We start from the raw sequence: 26,121 nt of genomic DNA on the forward strand, positions 1-26,121 counted from the left end.
GGCGTAGAAGGGTGTTTTGTATCCCCTCGCTTGCCGCAGTTAGGAGGCCGGTTTGGGAGCGGAGACCGTGACACCAGGGCTGGCCCCCGCCACCTTCTCCAGTCCCAAGTCTGCAGCCCCATCGGGAAAGTGAGAATGAAAACAGAAGCTACTCCGATTGCCTCGTCTCTGGCTGAGACCCGCATTGGTCACTTGGGCTCTGTGAGAGGATGGGCAGCTCCGCGAGCGCCTTCTCCTCTGGGGAGAGGGGTGGGTGTGTGTGTGTGGAGGGGGAGGTTCTCCTTTCTTCCCGCGCGGACCGGTGCAGCTTGACCAACCATTTTGCGGAGGGATGACGACCCCCACCTTCCCCGCCTCGCTGATTCCCCACCCAGTGACTACGCCCTCCAGCGACGTTCCGCCCGCCCTCTGCTTCCGCCCTTGAGGCCACGCCTCCTTGGGGCCCAAGCCAGCCGGGGGCGGGCGGAGCTTCGATGGGGGCACTTCCTTTTCTTCCTCCTCCCCTGTTCCCTCTCCACCTCGGTGCTGCGGGGAGTTGCGGGGTCCGAAGGCCTGGCAGAGACTGGGACCGGAGAACCCAGGGTATCTTCTCATTAGGACCGCGTCTGGGCCTGATCATCCGGAGACGGAGGGTTGAGTCGCTTTCTCCCGGGCGCATCTCGGCATTGAGAACCTGGGGGGTGGGAGGGAAGGATCTTGAAAACTCGTTTGGGCACTTCTTCCTCCTGATGCACCAACCCCACCCAAGTGGAAGTTTACAAGAGGGGGAATAGGGAAATAGATTGTTGAAAGGAGTGTGCCCCTGGATTGCGAAGTGCCTAGCCGAAGGACAATCAGGGAGCAAGGACGTAACAGTACTAAAGTTTTTTTGAAGTGAGTTCAGTTAAAAACTACAAATGGCTGGAATCACCATCAAAGTATTGCTAATTTCAAACTGCCTTTTAATTAATTCCAGCTAACAGGATGCCTGTTAATTACAGTTCACACCAGTCCAAATACTTGCAGACCAAGTTCAGATAGGATTATTTAGAGAAATGCAGGTAGGAAACAGGAAAATGGGGTATTGATGTTTTCAGAGTTCCTTTCAGGTATCTTAAAGATGGGAGGTGGGGGGGGGGGGGGACTTCCAACAAATATATATCCCAGGCAAATACAAGAACAGCATAAAGCCACTGTCATCTGTGTTTCTCCGTGTCTGACAGCAGTTTGTATTCACAAGTTGCTCACTGAAGTAAGCCCCTGTGATCAAAATGCAGCTAGGTGATTGAGCACATACAGTTGTTTGACTATGTTCTCAGATGCTGAATAACATTGCCTAACACACTTGTAGGGAGTTTAAAGGAAAAAAAAACACCTGGTTCAAGTGCTTAGAATTGTACTTGAACAATTATAAAAGCTATCGTTTAGCTTCTGTGAATTTTTGCCTAAAGAAATATGTAGTTGTGAGACTTACTTTATAACTACCTATTCATTATGAAACTTTGTCCTTTTAGAAATTATTCGGCAGTGATTGGTGGTAGAGTGAAAGGTGCACGCAACCATATATGCCTGTCAGTGCTATCAAGGAAACCGTGAAAATTCTGAGGGTTGTGGGCAAATGAGATACAAGATCATGCTGTTTCTCCAGTGTTGCTTCTGCCTCTGACATAAGGAATAAATGAATATGGGAGTCCCAGACAGTTCAGGAGCTGCAGGCTTCATGCAGACATGGCCAAGTCTAAGAACTGTACCATAGACAACCAGTCACAAAAATGGCACAGAAACAGCATTTTAAAAAACCCTGGTCACAAAGATCAGAATCTCTTAAGAGGATAGACACTGAGTTCCTGAGGAGCATGTGCTTTGCCAGGAAGCATAACAAGAGCCTGAAGAAGGTGCAGGACAACTCCACCAAAGCCGTGAGAGCATGTGCTGAGGCTGTGAAGGCCCTAGTGAAGCCCAAAGAGATCAGACCCAGCATACTAAATGGCTGTAGGTATAAGCTCAGTCAACTTGCCTACATTGCTCACCCCAAGCTTAGGAAACGTGTGGGTGCTATATTGCCAAGGGTCTCAAACTTTGGCCTCAACCAGCCAAAGGCCAAGACTCTAACCAAGGCCCAGGCTATGCCTGTGGCTCAGGTTCCCAAGGGTGCTCCCGATCCCCCATAAAGGCTCTAGTGTAGACGCTTGTGTCTGCCAATGTGAGGATACGAGTTCTGGTGTTACACCCACCCCCTCCCTGGGCTTCTGCTTGCGTAGGGCTAGTGTCCTGTGCTATTTGTACAAAGAAACATGAGACAGGATCTGTAAAAAGGAAAAATAATAAAAGAAATGAATATGGTGAATAGTCAGAAGTGAGGAAGAAATGATGAGTTCATAGATCTCTATTTGAAAGACCCCAGGTAGAACTTTCAGAAATATGAAGTTCATTTTTTATCTCACTGACTCCCTGGTGGTCTAGTGGCTAGGATTCGGCGCTTTTGTTTTTTATTTCATCTAGTAATAAAAGGTGAATTGAAAATAGGCTATATTCTGGACACTAACTGTTCATTATTTCACTGTACCTTTACCGTTCCGTGAGATCATCATCCTCATTTTACAGGGAAACAAATCAAGGCTTTGAGAAGTTAAGGTAGCTTACCCAAGGTCACATGGCTAGGAAGTGACCAGTTTGGGATTGAACTCAGGTCACCCATTTCTCTAAATCAGAAACCATGCAGAGGGACTCCTGGGTGGCTCAGTCAGTTGAGTGTCTGCCTAATGCTCAGCTCAACATCCCAGGGTCCTGGGATGGAGCCCCATGTCAGTCTCCCTGCTTAGCCCAGTTGGCTTCTCCCTCTCCCTTTGACCCTCCCTCCTGCTTGTGCTCTTACTCTCTCTCTCAAATAAGTAAATAAATAATGAGGGTGTATCATTTATATAAGTGCATCACAATGTATGGTTTAAATGGATACATTTTATGTAAATTGTACCCCAGTAATGTTAATTTTTTAAAAAATCATGCACGGGGCACCTGGGTAACTCAGTCAGTTAAGCATCTGCTTTTCCCTTAGGTCATGACCTCCGGGTCCTGGGATGGAGCCCCACGTTGGGCTCCCTGCTCAGTGGGAGTCTGCTTCTCCTTCTCCTTCTGCTTCTCCCCACTTCATGCCCCCCCGCCCCATGCTCACCCTCAAATAATAAATAAAATCTTTAAAAAATAATCATGCAGGATGAATGTGATGTTTATATGAGAAAGAAACATTTTGGGGGCACTTGGCTATCTCAGTTGGTTAGGCATCTGATGATTTCAGCTCAGGTCATGATTGAGGGTCATTGGATCAGGACCTGCATTGGGCTCCGTGCTCAGCAGAGTCTGCTTGTCCCTCTCCCTCTGTTCCCTCCCCTGCACTTGCTCGCTTGCTCTCTCTCAAATAAATAAATAAAATCTTTTTTAAAAAACCAACATTATGATGTTTCAGAGATGGAGGTGAGATATACATAACTAACATGCACACTGAAAGATGGGTGACACCACAGTTAAGGATTGTTCATTTAGTTGATCTTCCCAACTTAAGATACAGATGTACAGGAATAACCAGGATACTACCGTGGCTAAGGGGCATGCAAGTCTGTTGGGAAAATCAATCAATCAAACTTTCCAACAAAATCGGGAAAGACATCTGAAGTTTGTGATATTAAATCTGTATAACAAAAGTATGTTCCTTGTAAAGGACATTAAAAAGATACATTTGGGTCAGCTGGGCAGCGCAGTCAGTTAAGCGTCCAACTCTTGGTTTTGGCTCAGTCGTTTTCTTTCTTAGTTTTTTGTTTTGTTTTGTTTTGTTTTAAGATTTTATTTATTTGACAGAGAAAGAATTAGGGAGAGAACACAAGCATGGGGAGTGGGAGAGGGGGAAGCAGGCTCCCTGCTGATGCAGGGCTCCATTCCAAGACCCTGGGATCATGACCTGAGCTGAAGGCAGTCATTTAACAACTGAGCCACCCAGGTGCCCCCGTTTCTTTTCTTTAAAAATGGGAATAGTACCTATTTGGGTGGCTGTAGGAAGGACTGGCTGATATCACATATGGAAAAAGCTTTTTGGAAACTAGTCTATTCAAATGATAGTGTCAGAAGACAGAATATTCCTGAAGAGATATATAACTAACCATACTTTTGTTTCAATAAGATACAAAGTGATTTAAATATTTTTAAAAGACTTTATTTATTTGAGAGAGAGAAAGAGAGAATGAGTGGGGGAGGGGCAAAGGAAGAGGGAGAAACAGACTCGAGGACCCAGAATTGAAGTCAGATGCTTAACCAACTGAGCCACCCAGGTGCCCCCAAAGTGATTTGAATATTGTATTAGAAATAATGTTTAGGGGTGTTTGGGTGGCTCAGTTAATTAGGCATCCAACTCAATTTGGATTCAGGTTGTGATTTCAGGTCCTGGGATAAAGCCCCAGCTCTGGTTGGAGGGGAGACTGCTTGAGATTCTCTCTCTTTCCCTCTCCCTCTCTATTCCTTTCCCCCACTAAAATAAATAAATAAATCTTTTTTAAAAGGGTGAGTTACTTTGGCTGGTGTTGTGCATTAAAGTCACATTTTCTGTGTATAATAATGTACTATACTAAGCGTTGTGATTATAAGCTGTATAGCAGAATTTACACATTTTTATTTTCAGTTAAAACTTATTTGGCTCTCTAAAAAAGATAAAATTTTTTAAAAAGCTTATTTAAACAGTTGTTGAAACAAGCAAGGCACGCAATTGCTTTTGTGTTTAAAGGCTATTTTTGGCTGTTTAAAGAGAATATATTGATTCCTTTTTCATTGTATGACTCTCCATTTTGAAGTTTCACCAATTTCAGAAACATTTTGAATTTAAAGCTTTAATTACAATTTACGAATCAAATATTTTGTGAATTGGGTATTCTGAACAATTATGGTTACTTATGCACATGTAGAAACTGGGCACAAAATAGCTCAGTTCTTTCCAAAAGTAATAAAACTGGCTTTCTGGGGTACCTGGGGGGCTCAGTGGGCCAAAGCCTCTGCCTTCGACTCAGGTCATGATCCCAGGGTCCTGGGACTGAGCTCCGTATGGGGCTCTCTGCTGAGCAGGGAGCCTGCTTCCTCCTCTCTCTGCCTGCCTCTCTGCCTACTTGTGATCTCTGTCTGTCAAATAAATAAAATCTTTTTAAAAAAATATTTAAAACTGGCTTTCTTAGGATGCTTAAACTGATGGTGGCTGTCCCCACCCAATAGAGGTATATGTATTGCTCAGTTTAACAGCAGCAGTAATGACAAACTCCACAAGGCCTCAGGGTAGGGGATAATGACCAATGAGATGTCATGGTTAGGAATTCTGCACAACTTTAACTTTTCCAAGAGAATATTCTCTTCAGTGGCTATTGTGAAGATAGTGACATATCTTGAGTGAAAAAGAAAACGATAGTGAGAGAAAGCGTAAGTCTTAGGGCAATTTGATTTGGATGCATATTTACCACCCTTTGTGAAATGCAGAGGAAACTGACCCAGTGCTGCCATCAGGAGAGTACTTAGCAAATTTGAGCATAACAGGAGAAAATGACCATTCTTGTTAATTAGATATAACCAGGATTGATGGTTGGGAAACAACATAGAGCCTGAGATGAGACCTCTTTGTGGAGCACTTAGCCTTCCTGATGGTTGATACTCTCTTTACTATTTTACTTCTCTAACATTTGTTTAATATTAGTGCAATTTAATTGGCAATGAAAGCTGCTGCATCTTCTCAGACATGCATAAGCCTATAATTGATAAACTACTAAAAATGTTTCTACTCCAACTAATTCCTAGTATGGTTTCTTAATTTATTCATAGAACTTATAATGATTCATTCCAGAAATGTACCATTTTCTAGAACCATTCTGAACAAGAGGCAGCAACTTTAATAAAGGGATGTGTTATCCATTATAAACGACCATTTCCCCCGTCCAGCAACGTATCACCTTGAATTCCTATGTCTGTATGATAAAAATTGAAATACAATTTCAAAACTATAGTTCTAGGGCACCTGGGTGGCTCAGTTGTTAAGTGTCTGCTTTTGGCTCAGGTCATGATCCCAGGGTCCTGGGATAGAGTTCCCCATTGGGTTCCCTGCTCAGCGGGAAGCCTGCTTCTCCCTCTCCCACTCCCCCTTCTTGGGTTCCCTCTCTCGCTGTCTCTCTCTCTCTCTGTGTCAAATAAATAAAATAAAATAAAATAAAACTATACATCGAATTCTTTTTTTTTTTAAGATTTTTTTTTTTTTTTAATTTATTAGAGAGGGAGAGAGAGCGCACAGGAGAGGGAGAGGGAGAAGCAGATTCTTGCTGAACATGAGACTCCATCCCAGGAGCTTGGGATCATGACCTAGTTGAAGGCAGATGCTTAATCAACTGAGCCACCCAGGCGCCCCTATACTTCGAATTCTTAAGATACTTTTTGGCAAGGTATTTTAAGAATCTTTAAAAGCTCATGACCTTTGATTCAATAACTACCCTCCTAAAAATCTACCCAAAGAAGATAAAAATTAAAGCAAAGATTAGATATAAAACACATTCACAGAATTTATAAGGTCAAAGATTGGAAAATCTAACCTAAACATAATAAGATCTTTAAATAAATTGACGTATCAATTTATGCTTATCTTAAAATATAGTCATTTAAAATTTACAGAAATTTTAAAATGTGTTTCAAGTACATGTGATCTTAGAGTATCATTCAAGTTTGTAAAAATACATGTATATGCATAGAAAAAGGACAAGAAACAACTAGGTAAGAATGTTATCTGTAGTTATTGCTGATTTAGTACGATTATGGGCCATTTAAATTTTCTTTATCTTTTAATTTTTTCATATTCTTTATAATGAACATGCTTTTTATAGCCAAGAAAATGAATGCTACTTTTTAAAAAATATTTTATTTGTTTATTAGAGAAAGAGAGAGAGAGCGAGTGACCATGCACAGAGGGAAGGGGCAGAGGCAGAGGGAGAGGCAGGCTCCCCGCTGAACAGGGAGCCAGATGTGGGATTTGATCAAGGATCCTGGGATCATGACCTGAGCCAAATGCTTAGCGGACTGAGCGAACCAAATGCCCCATAAATACTACTTTTTAAAAAGAAAATGATTACAGGGCTTAACAAACACTTTTTGATTCATAACTAATAAAATGAGATATTAGTACTTAGGCATGGTAAATAGCCCAAACAATGACTAGTTTAGAAACAAGCAGTCTCACTCTGCCTTCTCCTTTCTTTCATTCTTATCCTCTTCTAGTTGTTAAAAATGTTTCCTGTAGTGGGGTGCCTGGGTGGCTCCATCAGTTTAGCATTTGACTCTTTATTTCGGCTCAGGTCAAGATCTCAGAGTCATAAGATCAGTCCCTGTCTGGCTTGCACTGGGCCTGCTTGGGATTCTCTCCCTCTCCCCCTCTGCATTCCCAAGGCAAGCGTGCAGACAGACAGACACACACACACACACACACACACACACACACACTCTCTCTCTCTCTCAAAAAAAAAAAAAATAAAAATAAAAATTTGTTTCTTATGGTTGAAAGCCTGTTATTACCAAAGTAGAATAGTACAACATGAATTAAGTCCAAAAGCTTATACCTACATAAGCCTAAAGTGCTAACATAAAAAAAGATTAATAACACAAGCCCCCAAACAAAGGTTATGTATCATGACATGTTTCCTTCTTTCTAATACCCTGAGAGTCCTAGGCCCTGTGCTAAATAGTGCAGAATTGCCATAACTGAGGGGTTTTTTTTCACCTAAAATATTGATATACACTTAAATTTAAACATGTCCTAGGAAAATGTCTGGAAGGCTACCCCTTGATATCAAGGGGTGATAAGTCTCTGGGTTGGTAGAAATATTAATGTTTTTAGGACATTTTTGTCCGTATTTTCAGACTGCCCTGTAATGTGCAAACATAGCCTTATGTTAAAAAAAAAAAATGCTATCCAGTGCTGTCAGAATTAGTCTCTTTGAGACCTTGCTAACTCACAATTACGAAGACAAATTGCCAATTACAATATGGAGTTTTGACAGACTAAATAATAAACGGTTTTATATCTGGTATCTGCCCAGTACTTGGGAAAAATATAATTCCTTTGAACTCATCTATGAAGCAATTTAGGAAACCCTCTTGGAAAACTCAGTTGTACAACAACTATTTAAAGAGATTAAATTTATATCTTCCATTGGCAGTTATTTCACTGGAGTCATACGTTGAATGATTTAAAACAAGACAGGTACTCCAATAGAAAATTAAACAAACACAAAATCCCACGAGGAAACCAACAAGTTTCCTAAAAGAACAGGATCAAGTTAATAACTGGTGTTTAAATAAAAACCCCTGGGACATTTTTGTACTTCAGAGCTTTTAGAGATGGAGCATTATTAGTGGGTTGGTAACAAGGTCCATTTTACAAAGTATATTAGCACAGAGTTTGACATAAAGTAGATATTCAGTATCTTCTTATAAAAATTTGTTTTGATTCAAACCTATGCAATAGAAAATGATTCCTAAGTTTAGTTTACAAATTTAAGTTTGTTACAAATTAAGTTTATATGTTCACTTAAAACATATAGTTTTAAGTTTTCTCCCTAAATTTGAACATCTAGATGAAAAAGTTTCAATCAATTTGAGTATACACCTAACAAAATGAAACAAAGCCATTAAGAATGAGGCAATATTATGCACTGAAAAACACTTTGAACACTGGAATCTACTCCCGACGTTGAGCTAACTAGCTTGTAATCTTGGGGTTCATTTTCTACTACTTTAAAGTAAGGTGATTAAACAGGATCATCTGCAAAGATTTCTTCATAGTTAACACTCTATAATTTGAAAACAAACATAGGAAGGTACTAAAAGAAGGAGAGAAGGTAGATTCTAAAAGGTGGAGAGAAAGTAGCCACTAGCACAAATTAAAGAACAAAATTAAAGCACAAATTAAACCCCAGGGGCACCTGGCTGGCTCAGTGGGTAGAGCATGTGACTCTGGATTTAGAGGTCCTCAGTCTGTGATCCTCCTTGGGTGTAGAGATTACTTAACAACAACAACAACAAAAAGCCCCAACAAAAGCCTCAGCCAAAGTACCTGAAAAAGGGCAGTCTAGCAAGATAGACTTGTAAGCAACAAGAGCCCTACTCTAGCCAAACAGGACACAAACAAACAAATAAACAATACTATGGCCCCAACCCCACCCATGTCAGTGGAGGCCTAGTGGAGAGCTCAGACTTCTACTTTTGCCAGGCAGTAATAAAATAGCTTAACCCTTCCCCTCACCACCACCACCAGCATAATATCAGAGGAAGCCTAGTGGAGAGTCAGGACTTTCACAACCACTGGCAGTAATGAAGCCACAGGTCACTCACTCCCACTCCTGAGTTGTCACTGGAGTCCACATGAGGAATGCTAAGGCCTATTACCCCTCCCTACCAAGGATGTAGCAGTGGAGGCCTAGTAAAGAGCTATAACTCACATCTCCTTCCTTAGGTAAGGAAAAGCACCTCCCACCTCAGGCGCTAATACAGGCTGAGTAGAGGCTGAAAGTCCAATACCCAAATGAAATTTTACACCCCAACTCATAATAATGCAGTGATCACTCCCCCATCTCTCATCCTTCTCCTGTTGGAGCCCTGTCAGAGGAAGCCAGCTAAAACATAAGGTTTAAATAAGATCCATATGGTTTCCTTTGAAACACAAAGAAGTTTTTAATCTGATGAAGTCAAATTTATCTCTCTTTTTTTCTTTTATTGCTCATGCTTTTGGTGTCATATCTAATAATCCTTTGCCAAATCCCAAATCATGTTTTCCCCTTATGTTTTCTTGTAAGAGTTTCATAGTTTTAATTTATACATGGAGGTCTTTGATCCATTTTGAGCTAATTTTTGTATATGGTATAGGATAAGATTCCATCTTCATACTTTTGCCTGTGGCTATCTAGTTGTCTCATCATTTGTCAGAAAGAACATTCTTCCCCATTGAATAGTCTTGGCACCCTTGTCAAAAATCAGTTGACCATAGATATATGATTTACTTCTGGACTATCAATTCTATTCTCTTTTTTTTTTTTTTAAAGAATTTATTTATTTGACAGAGAGAGATCACAAGTAGGCAGAGAGGCAAGCAGAGAGAGAGAGGAGGAAGCAGGCTCCCCGCTGAGCAGAGAGCCCGATGCGGGACTCGATCCCAGGACTCTGGGATCATGACCTGAGCCGAAGGCAGTGGCTTAACCCACTGAGCCACCCAGGCGCCCCCAATTCTATTCTCTTGATCTATATGTCTCTCCTTGTGCCAGTACCACATTGTCTTGATTACTGCTGCTTTGTAGTAAGTTTTGAAATCAGGAAGTATGAGTCTTCCAACTTTCCTCTACTTTTTCAAGATTAATCAGGTTATTCTGGGTCCTTTGCAATTCCATATGAATAGTATTTTATTCATTTATTTTTAAAAGAATTTATTTATTTATTTATTTATTTATTTGACAGACAGAGAGAGCACAAGCAGGGGGAGTGGCAGGCAGAGGGAGAGGGAGAAGCAGACCCCTCACTGAGCAGAGAGCATGACATAGGGTTCCATCCCAGGACCATGGGATCATGACCTGAGCCAAAGGCAGACGCTTAACCAACTGAGCCACCTAGCCACCCCTATTTTTCCTCTTGTTAACATTAGATATTGATTAATTGATTAACATTGATTAATTTGTGAATACTGAATAACCCTTCCATCCCAGGAATAAATCCCACCTAATGATGGAAAAGATTTTTTTTTTAATGCATGGTTGACCTTAGTTCTGATTTTTGTTGAAAATTTTTGTATCTGTGTTAATCAGAGATATTGGCCTCTTTTTTTGTAATGTCTTTATCTGATTTGGGCATTAGGGTAATGCTGACCTTATAGAATATATTTGGAAGCTTTGCTTTGTTTTTTATTTTTTGGAAGTTTGAGAAGAATAGGTATTAACTTTTCTTTAAATGCTTTGTAGAATTCACCTGTGGAGCCATTGGTTTTTTGTTTTTGTTTTTAAAGATTTTATTTATTTATTTGACAGAGAGAGAGCATAAGAGGAGAGAAGATCAGAGGGAGAAGCAGATTCCCTGCAGAGCTGGGAGCCCAGTGTGGGACTTGATCCCGGGACTCTGGGATCATGACCTGTGCTGAAGGCAGTTGCTTAACCAACTCAGCCACCCAGGCAACCAAGCTACTGGTTTTAGACTTCCGTTTGATTGATGGGGTTTTTTGATTATTGATTCAATTTCATCACTGGTAATCAGTCTGTTCAGATTTTCTATTTCTTCCTGATTTGGTTTTGGGAAATTGTATGTTTCTAAGAATTCAACCAGTTTCTTCTAGGTTGTCCAGTTTGTTGGCATTAATTTTGGCATTGGCATTATAATTTTTCATAATATTCTCTTATAATACATTTAATTTCTGTGGTGTCAGTTGTTATTTCTCCTCCTCTCTCCCCCAACTTTCTTTAACCTCATTTTCTACCAGGCATCCCTATATACTATGTTTCATACAAGCTTTTGTGCTATTTTTTTTACACACCAAGCACATTCATCTTTTAGAGCATTTGTATTTTCTGTTTGCTCTGTCCAGAACACCCTTCCTCCAGATACTTTTAAAGTTTCCTCTTGCTTTCAGGTCTCTGGTAGAAGGTGATGGTTCTGATAGAATGTGATGACTGCCTATCAACATAATCACTCTCTAACTCCTGTCTCTTTCTACATAGCACTTACCAACACCATTACATACCTGTTTGCTTATCATCTGTCTTGTTTTCTAGATCATAAGCTCCATGACAGCAAGGATTTTGTTCACTACTAAATCCCAAGAGCCTAGGTCAGTATTTGGACTTTATTTATTTATTTATTTGACAGAGAGAGAGAGAGAGCATAAGCAGAGTGAGCAGGAGGCAGAGGGAGAAGAAGAAGCAGGATCCCCAGTGAGCAGGGAGCCCCATGTGGGATTCGATCCCAGGACCCTGGGATTGTGACGTGAGCTAAAGGCAGCCACTTAATCAACTGAGCCACCCAGGTGTCCCCTATGTCAGTATTTGGAACATAGAAGATGCTCAATAAATACTTGGTAAATGAATGACTTAATAGGGGAAATGGAATACTAGATTTTCCATGGAAGCTACCAAGCAGAAAGACAGAAGTGAGAAGAACATGACGGAAAAATCACACCAATATGCTTTGAATATGCTCAAAGTGAGTTGACTGCTGCCTGAGTAATTAAGATTGTCTTCCTGCCTTCAAGTTCAGGAGTTGACAAGGTAATAGCCTGATAATATCTATACAGAAGTAAGACAATGTACAGAAGTAGAATAATTTTATGAGACAATAGAAGTATCTGTGTTCATATAAATCTTTCTATGGAATTAGAAATGGTGAGTATGAGGAGAAAGCTTATTTTGGGGTTATATAATACGTAAGAAAATTTTGAATGATGGTTATGACTATGGCTTGCCATAAACTTATGGTCACATTTTCTGAGTAGTTTTTATTCCTTACTAAAGAGTGTGAAAACAAGTTTGGCCTGATTTAGCTTCCTAAGACAGCAGTGAACCACCTACTTCATACCAGCATAACCTACTTTTAGATTAATTTCTAGGTAGGTAGATAGTATCAAGGCCTTCTTGTGGGTGATTCTTGGATTTAGAAATTTTTTTTAAAGATTTAATTTTTTTATTTTAATTATTTTTTAAGATTTTACTTATTTATTTGAGATAGAGCAAGAGTGAGAGAGCACAAGAGGGGGAGCAACAGGCAGAGGGATAAGCAGGCTCCCCACTGAGCAGGGAGCCCGATGCAGGGCTGGATGCCAGGACTATGGGATCATGACCTGCGCCAAAGGCGGACACTTTATCGACTGAGCCCCTCAGGTGCTCCTCAGTTTAGAAACTTATGATTGCTTCTGATACCACATTCCAGCTCAGAAACACTGGAATACTTCATATCCTTAATATTCAATGTCCAGTCAAGCAATAAATGTCATAGAACCTGGACCTGGAAGATCCAGAGCCAGGATCTAGCCCAGTGTAGGAGTATAATTGACCCAGATGATTTATCAGCAGCTCTGTTCCGAAGGTGAAATAATTATATTTATAGTTACATCTTCTATTTGGTGGAATTCAACAGTGAAGCCATCTAGGCCTGGGCTTTTCTTTGTGGGTAGTTTTTTTATTACTAATTTATCTATTGACTTGCTGTAGATCTGTTCAAATTGTCTATTTCTTCTTGAGTTAGTTGTGGTACACTGTGTCTTTCTAGGAATTTGTGTATTTCATCTAAGTTATCTAGTTTTTTGACATACAATCGTATGCCATGGTATTCCTCTTCATAGTATTCCTCCTTATCACTTATGGCTAAACTGAACTAAATATTCCTCATTCTGGCTCATGGTTTCCTGCCCTTTCATTTTTGCACTTGGAATACCCTCAACTTAATCTCTACCTATTAAAATGTATTGGATATCTACTGGGACCAAAATATTCTTCAAGTTCTCTAGGGAATGCGTGAACAATAGATATGATAAGGTCTTGGCTTTGGAATAGATAGCTGTCAACAATGTTAAGTGCTGCGAGAAAGGTCAAAGAGACCAAGAAATGGCACTTAAATTTAACAATCTTGAAGCCAGTGTCAGCTTTGAAAAGAACAATTCCAGGACAGTGTGGAAGCAGATAAGAAGAAAATAATGAGTAAATAGAACAATACATGAGCTCCAAGAAAGTAGGGATTTTTGTTCCTTTTATTTACTTTGTTCCCCGTCATGTAGACCATGCCTAGTATATTGAAAGCTCTCCATAAATATTAGTTAAATAAATGAATTAATTAAGCCATTGGTAAGTGGTGGTTAAAAAAAAAAATAGAGGCAATGGGAGTAATAAAGGAAAGACTAGAATGATGTTGTAATTGAAGAAAGGCGCAAGTTGAACATGCTTTTAGGGGGAGGACTCCAGTGGAAAAGTGGAAATCAAAGATGTTAAAAGAGAGAGAGAGAGAGAGATGGTAAAAGAGTTGGGGTGCCTGGCTGGCTCAGTCAGTAGAGCGTGCAGCTCTTGGTCATGTGTTCAAGCCCCATTTTGGGTTGGGGTAGAGATTACTTTTTTTAAAAAGATGTAAAATAGGGAAAACATTATCATTATGCAATGTTATCATTAAAGCAATAGGAAAAGGTCACAAATAGTGGAATAGGAAGAGGCAAGTCCCACCTAATGTGTAAATAGAGTCATTTGCAACTCTTTGCAAAAAAAGAAAATTATTCCTCATAATGGGTTCCCTATTCCCATTAACTTCCAGAAAATCCAGTCAAGCACCCAAGCTAGAGACTCTAGTTTTCTTTAACACCTCCTTCTCTTTTGTCTTCTTGCCTGCTTCAAGGAAAAGAAAGTTATCTCAATTCCACTTCTATAATGCTCCATTTCCACTCCCGTCTTCCATCCCCACTGGCTCTACCCTAGATAAGCCATCAACATTTTCTTTCTTTCTTTTTTTTTAAGATTTTATTTATTTATTTGTCAGAGAGAGACACAGCAAGAAAGGGAACACAAGCAGGAGGAGTGGGAGGAGGAAAAGCAGTCTTCCCGCTGAGCAGGGAACCTGATGCAGGGCTTGATCCCAAGACCCTGGGATCATTACCTGAGCTGAAGGCAGACACTCAAAGACTGAACCACCCAGGCACACACATTAACATTTTCTTTCTTTCTTTCTTTTTTTTAATATTTTATTTTATTTATTTGACAGAGAGAGCGATCACAAGCAGGCAGAGAGGCAGGCAGAGAGAGAGAGAGAAGCAGGCTCCCTGCTGAGCAGAGAGCCTTATGTGGGGCTCAATCTCAGGACCCTGAGATCATGACCAGAGCCGAAGGTAGAGGCTTAACCCACTGAGCCACCCAGGCACCCCTTGACTGGAATATTGATGAAGGATAGTTGGAAGGCAGGCAGGCAGGGACAAGGGGGCCCCACCCTAAGAGGAAACCACCCTTAAAAGGATTTTACACCACCCTCAAAGGAGCCCTACCCCCCCTTTCCTATGTGATAGGTGACAAACCTGATTGGATGACAAGTGCAGGGAGGATTAATCTGATTAAAATGCCCTCTAACAAGTTCATAAAAACCCCTAGACTTAGAAACTCTAGTGGCAACTTTCTTGGGTCCCTTTCCTCTTCAGGAGCTTTGTACTCTTCTTTCTATCACTCAGTAAACCTTGCTTTGCTGCCCACCACTCTGTCTGGTCTACCCCTTCATTCTTTGAAGTGAAGTGACCAAGAACCACAGGCACTGCTGACAGCAGAAAAAAATCCTATAACAATATTTTAATGATTTTCTGATGATACTGTGAATTCAGTAGCTTTCAGCTCTTAGTCCCTTCTTTATATTGCCATCAGAACTATAGTCTTAAAACACAGATATGGGGGGGCACCTGGTGGCTCAGTGGATCAAAGCCTCTGCCTTCGGCTCAGGTCATGATCCCAGGGTCCTGGGATTGAGTTCCTCATCAGGCTCTCTGCTCAGCGGGGAGCCTGCTTCCTCCTCTCTCTTTGCCTGCCTCTCTGCCTACTTGTGATCTCTCTCTCTCTCTGTCAAATAAGTAAATAAAATCTTAAAAAAAAAAAAAACACAGATATGATCATATCATTTTCCTCTTCAAAAGAGCCATAATAGATCATTTCTGTCTTTTATATTTCTTCATTTATTGAGTGCCTTGCATATGCTAGGTGCTGGGGATAAACTAGTGAGTTATAATAAGAGGGGGGTGTTTCAAATTAGGGGTAAAGAAATGGTCGCAACAAAATGAAGACACTTAAGAATGAAGTGTCATTTTTCTCCTTGGAGATTGACAAAGATTAAAAAGATTGAAAATACTCAGTGTTGGCAAATATGTAGGAAAACAAGCAACCTTATCCACTACTGGTGAACATTACTAGATACCAGCTTTTTAGAGGGCAGTTTAGCGATACTTATTAGGACAAATTGATATCATCAAAATTTTAACAATAGTTATCTCCAGGGTTGTGGATTTATGAAAGACTAACTTGCTATTTCTCACAGTATTTTTCACTACTTCCTATAGTATTTAAGTGTTTATAATATTTATATTTTTCAACTTGAAAAAATGAAGACACAAAAATGGAAAAAATTACCTTACTTAGACAGTTTCACACTTTTTAGGTCAATATTCAAAGCAGTTTAAAATGAGTCCCTTATGTAGTTCCACCTTCCACCATTCCCATTTTTTACCCAGGGCTGTCCAGGTAGTGCTTTTCATTCTTCTGTGCCTCTTATATTCCTCTAACTAGAATCCCTTCCTCCTCTCCTTTATTAATCAAAACAGTACTCATCTTCCCAGAACAACTTAGGAGTCACTTCCCTTTCTCTGTGAAACTTGTCCTCCCATCTGGTTTAAAATGCCCCTCCTTACTGCTGAGGGGGTTGTTTGTTTATACCTCAAACAGAGCACAGCTTGATTTGCATTGTTGTTACTTGTGTCTGATGTCTCCCTTGCCATCTTTTATTCTCCATTTTATTTGCTTTTTCTTTGAGATAAATGTTAATTTCAAAATAATACTCAGATTCCTATATGTTCCATACCTAAATCCACACTTAAATTACACAGTTTTCAGAGATGCATAGCTCAGCAATGTGGGCAGTTTCCTTCAAGTCACAAAATGCTACTTTGTATTAATTTGTATTTGAAGAGAGTGCAGGAATTAATTAAACATGTCTATAGATGCCTCCTGTTTATTCTCTGACAATGAGCCGGAATTATTACCTCACTTTAAGCCTTTCTCTGGTGATTTGTTTACAGAGAGTTGTGCTAAATAGCTGAATTGTTGTCATGACCCTTTGCCTAGATCTTTTCAAAACAGTCATTAGACTTGAGTTTTACATAACACACACACACACACACACACAATCTCATAACGAAGAGGCAAATTGAAAACAATTCTTAGAATTTTAAGCTTGCACTGTGTTAAGATTGGATTTATGGTAATAGGAATAGCCCGCAATTTTATAATTCAGCAATAATTAAATCTGACCATTTATAAGTGCTGAAGTGTCTGTGGTTGCCAAACTGTGATAAAGTATAAAATTAACTAATTACCTTACATGAACTTGATCAATAGGGCTCCTTTCCATAAACCAGAGAATTAACTACTTTTTGCTCTTTTGGTGACTACACAGTTTCAGGTCCCCAAGTGGGAGTAGCTCTTAAAGCAAAAGTGGCAGCTCCATTATCATTTGTAAATTTCCACTAAGAAGCCAGCCTGGCAGTGTCTGTTGGCCGAGCAGCCTGTGACCTTTCTAACAGCCTGATACTCGTCATTGTTTTGTTTATGAGCATCTATCTGTGCCGTGAAAGTTCTGGGGAGAGAGTTTCAAAAAAAAGAAAACTGAAACTAAGAAAGAAGTCAAAAGCAAAAAAATAGAAACTACTTCTTTAGCCCTTTCTTTATGATCTCAGGACTTCAGGGACCTTGAAAGATTGATTTCCTCTCACTCAAGTTTCTTATAAAATTAGCTTTGGCTCATACATTTGTAACACAGTAGTTAATTTTACAAGATAAGCAGTATAGGGGAAATGTATCTGAGGGGAAAATCAAGTGCTGCAAGCTCAAGAGACACTTATAAGGTCACAGAACAAAGCTGGTTAGTAAAGTGGTCCCACTGTAGACCTGCAAATAGCAAAGGGTCTGCTTCAGGTTAATTTCAGTGTATCTTTCATCACATTTCACTTTTCTTCTCAGCCAGTATTAAATATAAGTGGGCCTACTCAAACCTGTTCTGTGAGTCTTTTGAATTACTCAGTCGAAGAGCAATCATGATTTAAGTTGAGAAATTTGAACTTTGTTTTCGCATCCACTTCCCTGAAATGGTCTCAGAGACTATACTAGCCACAGCTATGAGTGTATTAATCGGGAATTCATGTTCACAGTTACTTATGCCATTTTAAGAAATTAAATGTACTTTCAGATAAGCACCATTGGCTATCTGAGCTGGAAGGAATATTACAGTCTTTTAATTCAATCCTCTCCCTTTATAGAAGGGGTTTCTAAGGCTTAGAATGGCTCCTAAAGTTGAGGCACTTTGCTTAGGAGCAGAGCTGGAATTAGAACCAGGTGTCTCAGCTAACCCAGACTCCAAATCTAGAGCTCTTTATACTCACAAGGAGTAAACGCCAGAATAATTTCTCACTTATACAGTCAGAGAAAGTCTCTGTGAATTAATTAATCTTTTTATTTGGATATGTTAATCTTTTAAAATATGCAGAAGACTCATTTCAGTATATGTCAGCACTGGGAAAATACTCACAGATAAACAGCCTTAAGAAGCATCTTAGAGGGGTGCCTGGGTGGTTCATTTGGTTGAGCATCTGCCTTCAGCTCAGATCATGATCCCTGGGTCTTGGAATGGAGCCCTGCAGCAGGGTCCCTGCTCAGCAGGGAGTCTGATTCTCCCTCTCCTTCGAAGTCTCCCTCTCCCTCTGCTCCTGTTCTCTCTCTCTCTGAGATAAATAAATAAAACCGTAAAAAAAAAAAAAAAAAGCATCTTAGAGATACCTCCTAAAGTGGTTTGATGGGACTGGCCCAATAATCCACAAATTATAAATTTTCAAGAGAACATTAACTGGAACTATTACATTACCTTTTTAAAAAAGATTTCATTTATTTATTTATTTGTCAGAGAGAGACACAGTGAGAGAGGGAACACAAGCAGAGAGAGTGGGAGGAGGAAAAGCAGTCTTCTCGCTGAGCAGGGAACCCAATGCAGGGCTCCATCCCTGAGCTGAGCCACCCAGGTGCCCGGGACTATTACATTTCTACCTGACTATCAAAATACTGTGTTGATCAACTTTATCAAAATTCCCCTCAAGTCAGCCATATCATTGAGGTTCCTCTCTGTGGATGTAGCACTTCACAGGCAAGTTCTAAGGGGGACAGAATTCCTGTGAAACACACAAGGCTATTTATGCTCACCTTCTCTTAATATTTTTTCCTTAAGATATGCACTTGGCATTTCCCAAGTGTGTCATTAGAATGTTAACTTAGATTTGAAAAAATGGTTCAACGATCAAATAAATTTAAGAAATAGAGTTAACTTAGTTTCTTTTATTATGCTAATTTGATTTAGTCATTCAAAAATATTTATTCAGTGCCTGCTATGTGTCAGGCACTGTCATAGATGCTTAGGATACAGAAGCTAAGGACAAAAATCTCTGCTTTTGGGAAGCTCATAGACAATATAAGGTAGCTAGCTTTTTTGTATGCTGAATTAATTCTTTTTAAAAAATATTTATTTGAGAAAGAGAGAGGGCAGAGGGTGGGGCAGAAGAAGAGGGAGATAGAAAATCTCAAGCAGACTCCCCACTGATCGCTGAGCCCAATGTGGGGCTCAATCCCGTGAACCTGAGATCATGACCTGAGCCAGAATCAAGAGTTGGACACTCACTCAACTGAGCCACCCAGGCGCCCTTCTGCTGAATTAATTCTTAAGTTAAATTCCCAGGAACAGGACAATGAATTGCATAGTTAATAATTTGCAATAATACTAAGTGCTATGAAAGAAAAATCCAGAGTGGTATGGGAAGATATAATAGGAGAATTTATTAGGGACTTATTACCTTTTGGAGGGTTGCTCCAAATGCGATTCTGAATCTGGCTGTGGGTAAAGAGAACTCAGTATTTTGAAAACCCCTCTTGATGTTTCTGTTCTCTTCCACAGCCCTCCCTTCCCTCTGTGAGGACTCCACACCACACCCAGGAGCTCCATTTTGGGGCAGAGCAAAATCCCAGCACACCCAGCTACTGTGACCTCGGGCTCTTCTCATCCTCAAATGTTCTAGATGAGCAACAAAAACAATTGGCTCTGAAAGCAGAGCCAAGTAACAGAAATTTAAGCATGAAAGAGTGACTCAAGGCTCTCACCATTAAAGACTGACATTTCCTTTTAAACTTGACATCTAAGCAAACATTTTCTGAAATGTAAAAAATACTCCCTTTTTTTCAAAAACCATGGAAGTGCTCATACCCTTTGATTCAGCAATCCCATTCCTGGGAATTTCACTTGAGGATTAATTCATCAGAAAAGTAAAACTGCATACACCAAGTTGGTCATTGTAATGTTAAGGGTTATAATAAGGAGGGGAAAAGTGAACAATCTAAAATTTTCTGCAGCTGGGAAGCTGTTAGATTGTGCTATATTAATTTTGGTGGATTTGGTAAATGGTAGAAAAATATGAATGAAGTAATGGCAAAATTATATGCTAAAGAATACAAACTATATAAAAATGGGTATGTGGAACACAGACGGCAAGGTAAAATGGAAAAGTGGAGTCAGTTTGCCGGGGTAGTAGGGCAACAGAATAGAAGCCCATCATGATCTGGCCTATGCAGACAGGAGAAAATTCATTGGCTCAAATAACCAAACCTTAGGCAGAACAGGAGTACCACTGGCTTCAAGGATGTCTTGAAAGAGGAACACAAATTGCCATCAGGACTTTATATCCCTCTCTTCCCACTTCTCTGTGGACAGAAGCCTTTTTCCTGTTAACCCAGATTTTTCCCAAGATGAGATTCTCATCTTCCCACAATGAGTTTAGATCACTATAAACTCATATTCTTGTATCTTCCAACTAGGATGAGTTTAAGAGCAATTTAAGAACTCAGGTTTAAGACCAATTCTGGGAATGGGCTGTGATTGGCCTGGCTTCAGTCATGTGCCCATCCCTGGGCCAGTAATGGCCAGGTTATCATGATCAGTACCCACTTATCAACGTACCAAGGAGTCTGGGTCATTTAAGAAGACAGTCAACTCACTTCTGGGGCACTTGGGTGGTTCAGTCAGTTGAGCACCCAACTCTTGATTTTGGCTCAGGTCATGATCTCAGGGTCACGCGATCGAGCCCCATGTCAGACTCCCATGCTCAGCATGGAGCCTGCATGAGATTCTCTTACTCTGTCACTCTCTGCCACTTCCCCGAAACTCATGCATGCTTTCTGTCTCTCTAAAAAGAAAAAAAGAGGAAGAAGAAGGTGGAGGAGGAGGAAGAGGGGGAGTGGGGGGGAAGAAGAAGAGGAAGAAGAAGACTGTCAGTTCTGTTAGGATCCTATGTCTAGAAGAAGAGAGAAGCATTTCCGTAAAAGGAGAGAGGTGCTTGCTGCTCTCAATGGAAATTAATTTGCCTGTGGTTCAATTTAATGTTTTAGAAAAAAATATCTTATTCTCTTTGTACTACTCCCAATAGCAGGTTGTGATTTCCTGATGCAGTGTGTTTTACTATAAGATCACACAGTACAGCAGAAAGAACACTACACTGAATACCAGGAAAATGGATTCTCCTAGCTCTACCATGAATCAGCTATGTCCTTGGACTAGTTCTTAAACCTCTCTGAATTTCAGTTTCTTTGTCTCAGAATGCTGTCATTTCCATGACTGTCTGAAATGGAGATCTGCAGTTTGTAAAAACCTCTGAGGCTTGGTTGGATAGAGAAGGATGCTGAAGTATGATAATGGTTGCAGCAAAGCCCTCAGATAGTCATGGGAGCCTTAGACTTAAGATAATCTTTCAGAGTTGTCACGGATTTTACCAAGTGGACCTACTTTATATTCCCTTTATAGACTAGATATACACTGTCCATAGGAAAGGACCTTCAACGTGGGTGAATCAGTTTCCTGAACCTCAGACAACTCCTCAGGCAACTCTCAGCTGGGAGTTGATGGCAACCAAGACACCTGGCTGCTGAAAGAGGGAGTGCCTTGGTCCTGAAAGAGCATATCTGAGCAGAACACTGTGACATCTACTACAATCAGTATATTCATAGCACCAATATGTATAGTGCCTGGCGCAGGGTAGGTGCTTGTTTATTATGTTAAACAAATAAACTATGCAAAAAGGAAGGTGGGGAGAGGTGCCTGGGTGGCTCAGTTGGTTGGGTGTCCAAATCTTGGTTACAGTTCAGGTCATGATTTTATGGGTCATGGGATTGACCCACATCAGGCTCCATGCTCAGTGGGGAGTCTGTCTGAAGATACTCTCCCTCTGCCCTGCCCCCTACTCATGTGGGCTCTCTTTCTCTCTCTCTCTCTAAAATAAATAAAATAAACCTTTTTTTCTTTTTTTAAAGGGAAGGTATGAATTAGAAGGTATTGCCTCCTGGCAATATTGTATACATTTATCTATCTCCCAGAGGATGTGGAAAGGGTGATTAATCAAAATCCTCATAGTTTTTGTTATTGCTCTTTTTAAATAAAGGAGTGGGACTAGAACAGGAGAAGATTGTTTCCTAAAATTAATGTTGACTGATCTGTTTGGCTAGAGAGCATAAAGCATTCTTTGCAATTGCGTTAATAGTAGAAAACATTAAGGAAGCAATTATTATAGATATTACATAGAGTCACACTGTGCTGTCCAATACAGGAGCTGCTAGCCACAGGAGGCTATTTCATTTAATCCAATTAAAATGAAATAAAATATAAAATTCATTTCCTCAGTCACACTACTCACATATCAAGTGCTCAGTAGCCATATGTGGCTACTGACTATCACATTAAACACTCAGAATATTTCCATCACAGGGAGTTCTAGTGAACAGTACTGGTCTACACTGAACAGTTGTGTTCTTCACTTTCATTCAATAAAAATCTAATTTCCTCTCATGAATTCTGCTGCTCATTATAGTGAGATGGCTGAAACTGGAGCCAAAACTTTGAAAAGCTTGGGGGAAATGAATTGCCCTGTATCCACATTTCTTCTTAAAAGTCCAAGTGGTGTGGCACATGGGTGGCTAAGTCAGTTACGCGTCTGGTCTGCCTTCAGCTCAGGTGATGATCCCAGGGTCCTGGGTTCAAGGCCCGCGTCCAGCTCCCTGCTTTGCGGGGAGCCTGCTTCTCCCTCTGCCGGCTGCTCTCTTTGCTTATGGTCTCTCTCTCTTGACAAATCAGTAAATACGTACATACATACATACATAAAATCTTAAGAAAGAAATCCAAGTAGCACAGGACAGTATGAAAATGGAACATTTGTTGTAATTTCATCCTGCTCCTGTCATCTGGCTCATCTGGATGTAACCAGGACTAAAAGCCCTGGGCTTCTAGAGTGTGCTCTGTTCTTGGCTCCCTACAGCAAGGAAGACAGGACCGCTCCTTCAAGCAAGGAAGATAGGGACTGCTCCTTATTTAGACCAAGATTTAGACATTCAACAACCAGATTTTCAAAAGAACAAGTCATTTTTTTACTATCCTCCAGAAGATTAACTGTGAATTTTTATTCTCTTAATATCAGTATCAGAGGTAAACATATTTGATGTTTCCAATCTACTGTAGTTATTTTTCTTATACAAACAGTTCCATCTCCGGGCATTGGAGGCATCTTCAAGTCGGCTCTAAAGTCCTTTTGACACAACCTCAGCAGGCTTTGATAATTTCTTTACTATCTGTTACTACAATTTGTACACATTTTCTAATCTATTTGCTTTGATATTCCTCTGTGAAGACACCAGTCACTCATAACCACGCAGCCTCAGAACTGAGTTTTTTTTATATAAGACCATAGACAGGTGCTTGGGTGGCTCAGTGAGTTGAGTGCTGGACTCTTGATTTTGGCTCAGGTCATGATTTCAGGGTTGTGAGATCAAGCCTCACATCAGGCTCTGGCGTGGAACCTGCTTAAGATTCTCCCTCACCCTCTCCCCCTGCCCCTCCTCCCCAACTGAGCTCTCTCTCACTCTCTCTCAAAAAAAACAAAACAAAACAAACCTTTAAAAAAGGAACATAAAGGTACAGTCCTTGTATCTTCAATATATTGTGAGTAATTTATATTCATTCATTTTTTAAACAAATAGTTACCAAAAATTAGCAATTATCAGGCACTAGTACAATTCTCAGTGCAGCAGGAAAAACAATAAAAATTATGTAAATAGTTACATGTATTGGTTATATGCAAGCATGTTGTAGTGAAAAGCACCATAAGAGAAAAGGAGAGGGCACAATGAGAATATATGACACTAGTCAGAAGGGTTGGGGAAGGCTTTCCTGAAAAAGTCAGAGAGAAGCTGAAATGCCAAGGGTAAGTCAGATGATGCAAAGGAATAGAGAGAGAATAGCATGTGCAAAGTCTGGAGGTGGAAAATACCACTCAGGGAACTGTAAGTCTTGCATGAGTAAGACCGTGGTGAGAACAGAAAGGTACACGTTGGAGCTGGAAATGCATGGGAAGGTCAAATCATTCAGAGTCTTGTGGATCAGGTTAAGGATTTTAGACTTCATCCTAAAAAGGATAGGAAGCCACCGGAATGTTTTAAGAGAGAAATAACATGGTCAGATTTCCATTTTTATGAGACCACTGTACCTGTTGTGAGGAGAGTGAATTGGTAGGGGCAAGAACAAAAATGAAAATTAGGGGTTATTACCGGTGGAAAATCGTAGCGTTTTGAACTAAGGTGACAGCCATCAAAATAGAAATAGATTGAAAGATTTATAGACATCCAAAAGTCAGCTTTGTGTTTACTGGGGAAACAACAGAAGCATTCTCCCTAAACAGAGTGTTTTTTAGCTAAGTGTCTTTTTTACAGGAGTAGAGATAGAACAGCGTGTACAAAGGTCTGGCAGTGGGAAATACTTTGTCACATTCAAAGAACTGAAAGTCCTGCTTGAGGTGGCCTGTGGCAAGAGAAGAAGACAGGGTATGTGTTGAAGTTGGAAAGGCAGTGAGTCCTGAAGTAGTGAAGAGAAAGTGACGCAGTGGAGGCCAGGGAGACAGGCAGAGTGGCTGGCTGCTTGGGGAGTAAGGATAGAGTGCTAGCTGATATTTGCTTCAGCCCCACCTGGTTTCCTCCAAGATGGCAGATGAAGAATCCCTAGGATTCTTCACTGCTACCTTCAGAATAGCACTGTAGACAAACTAGGCCTTTTAAGGTCACTGGGCTGAGGGACGTTGCTTCTTCCTAGCTCTCACTGGAAGTTGATGACTTAGCAGTGCATTTTTCAGTTCTTCACAGGATATAGGCTTTTCTTTTCACAAGACATCCCTACATTTGACTTCATACCAGGAGGGGATGAACTTGGCATTGTTTTTCCAGGAATGGGATGAGTGTAAGAACCTCTACTCTCTCCAGGCCAGCCCTCCTGTGGTGAAATCTGCTGCACATAGCCCCAAAAGCCAGCTTATCACAGGTGGCGGTATGTGGTTAGGAATGGAGGAAAGCTAACCTGATAGTTGAACAAGACCCTGATCTCATTTACCAGTATCCTGCCCAAGAGCGTTAACAAAGGATATGGCAGGGTAGACCTAAGAAATGCAATTTCACACACCTAACTAATGCCTGAATTCCTGTCCCACAGAAGCTTGGGCTCTGGAAAGGTGACTCAAAGTCCATTTCCTGGAACAAAGGAACACAGCAGTCCTGCTTCATGAGCTGCCAAGTAAAACTGTCAGAATCTATTTAAGAAAACCAGGCCAGTCTGGCTGTGTTTATTGAGAGTAGCCATATGAGACAAAGAGGAAAAGAGTTTTCATTCAGTTCATTCAGAGATATTTATTGGGTGCCTATCATGTGCCAAGTCTTGTTCTAGCTGGTAAGCCTACTGAAATGAGCCAAGCAGACAAAACACTTGCTCTCACAAAGCTTACATTCTAGTGGGAGGATATAGACAATAAAGATAACCAGACAAAATACGTATATATTAGGAGATGGTAAATATTAAAGCTTCAGGAGGCGCCTGGGTGGCTCAGTGGGTTAAAGCCTCCGCTTTCCGCTCAGGTTGTGATCCCAGGGTCCTGGGATCGAGCCCCGCATTAGGCTCTCTGCTCAGCAGGGAGCCTGCTTCCCATTCCCCTCTCTCTGCCTGCCACTCTGCCTACTTGTGATCTTTGTCTGTCAAATAAAAAAATAAAATCTTTAAAAAATATATATATTAAAGCTTCAGTTAGCATAAAAAAGTATATGTAGGATCTTTTTAGGACACAAAATGGGTGTTGATAAACATCATGGATAAGGTAAATATTAGTTATTATCGTAGATATTAGAGTGACCATTGAAGAGCTTTCTGAGGTGATATTTAACTTAAAACCTGAAAGATGAGGAACCAATCTTGTGAAGTGTGAGCAAGAGGGAA

The 26,121-nt window shown here is 40.5% G+C and overlaps 1 long non-coding RNA gene across 3 annotated transcripts in view; it reads left to right on the forward strand.

The window, feature by feature from the left end:
- The window catches only part of LOC309872485, a 155,385-nt gene that overhangs the window by 58,194 nt on the left and 71,070 nt on the right, over positions 1-26,121 (forward strand). The window contains exon 5 of one of the 3 annotated variants that reach the window (XR_014315895.1): positions 21,628-21,906. The exons of 1 other annotated variant lie outside the window; for it this stretch is intronic. This is a non-coding gene — a long non-coding RNA (uncharacterized lncRNA). Of the gene's footprint in view, positions 1-1,493; positions 2,416-21,627; positions 21,907-26,121 lie in introns of those variants that run through there. One more of the 3 variants, XR_014315896.1, reaches the window with a different exon arrangement.

This window comes from Mustela nivalis, assembly GCF_964662115.1.
Source record: "Mustela nivalis genome assembly, chromosome: 8".
Lineage (NCBI taxonomy): Eukaryota > Metazoa > Chordata > Mammalia > Carnivora > Mustelidae > Mustela > Mustela nivalis.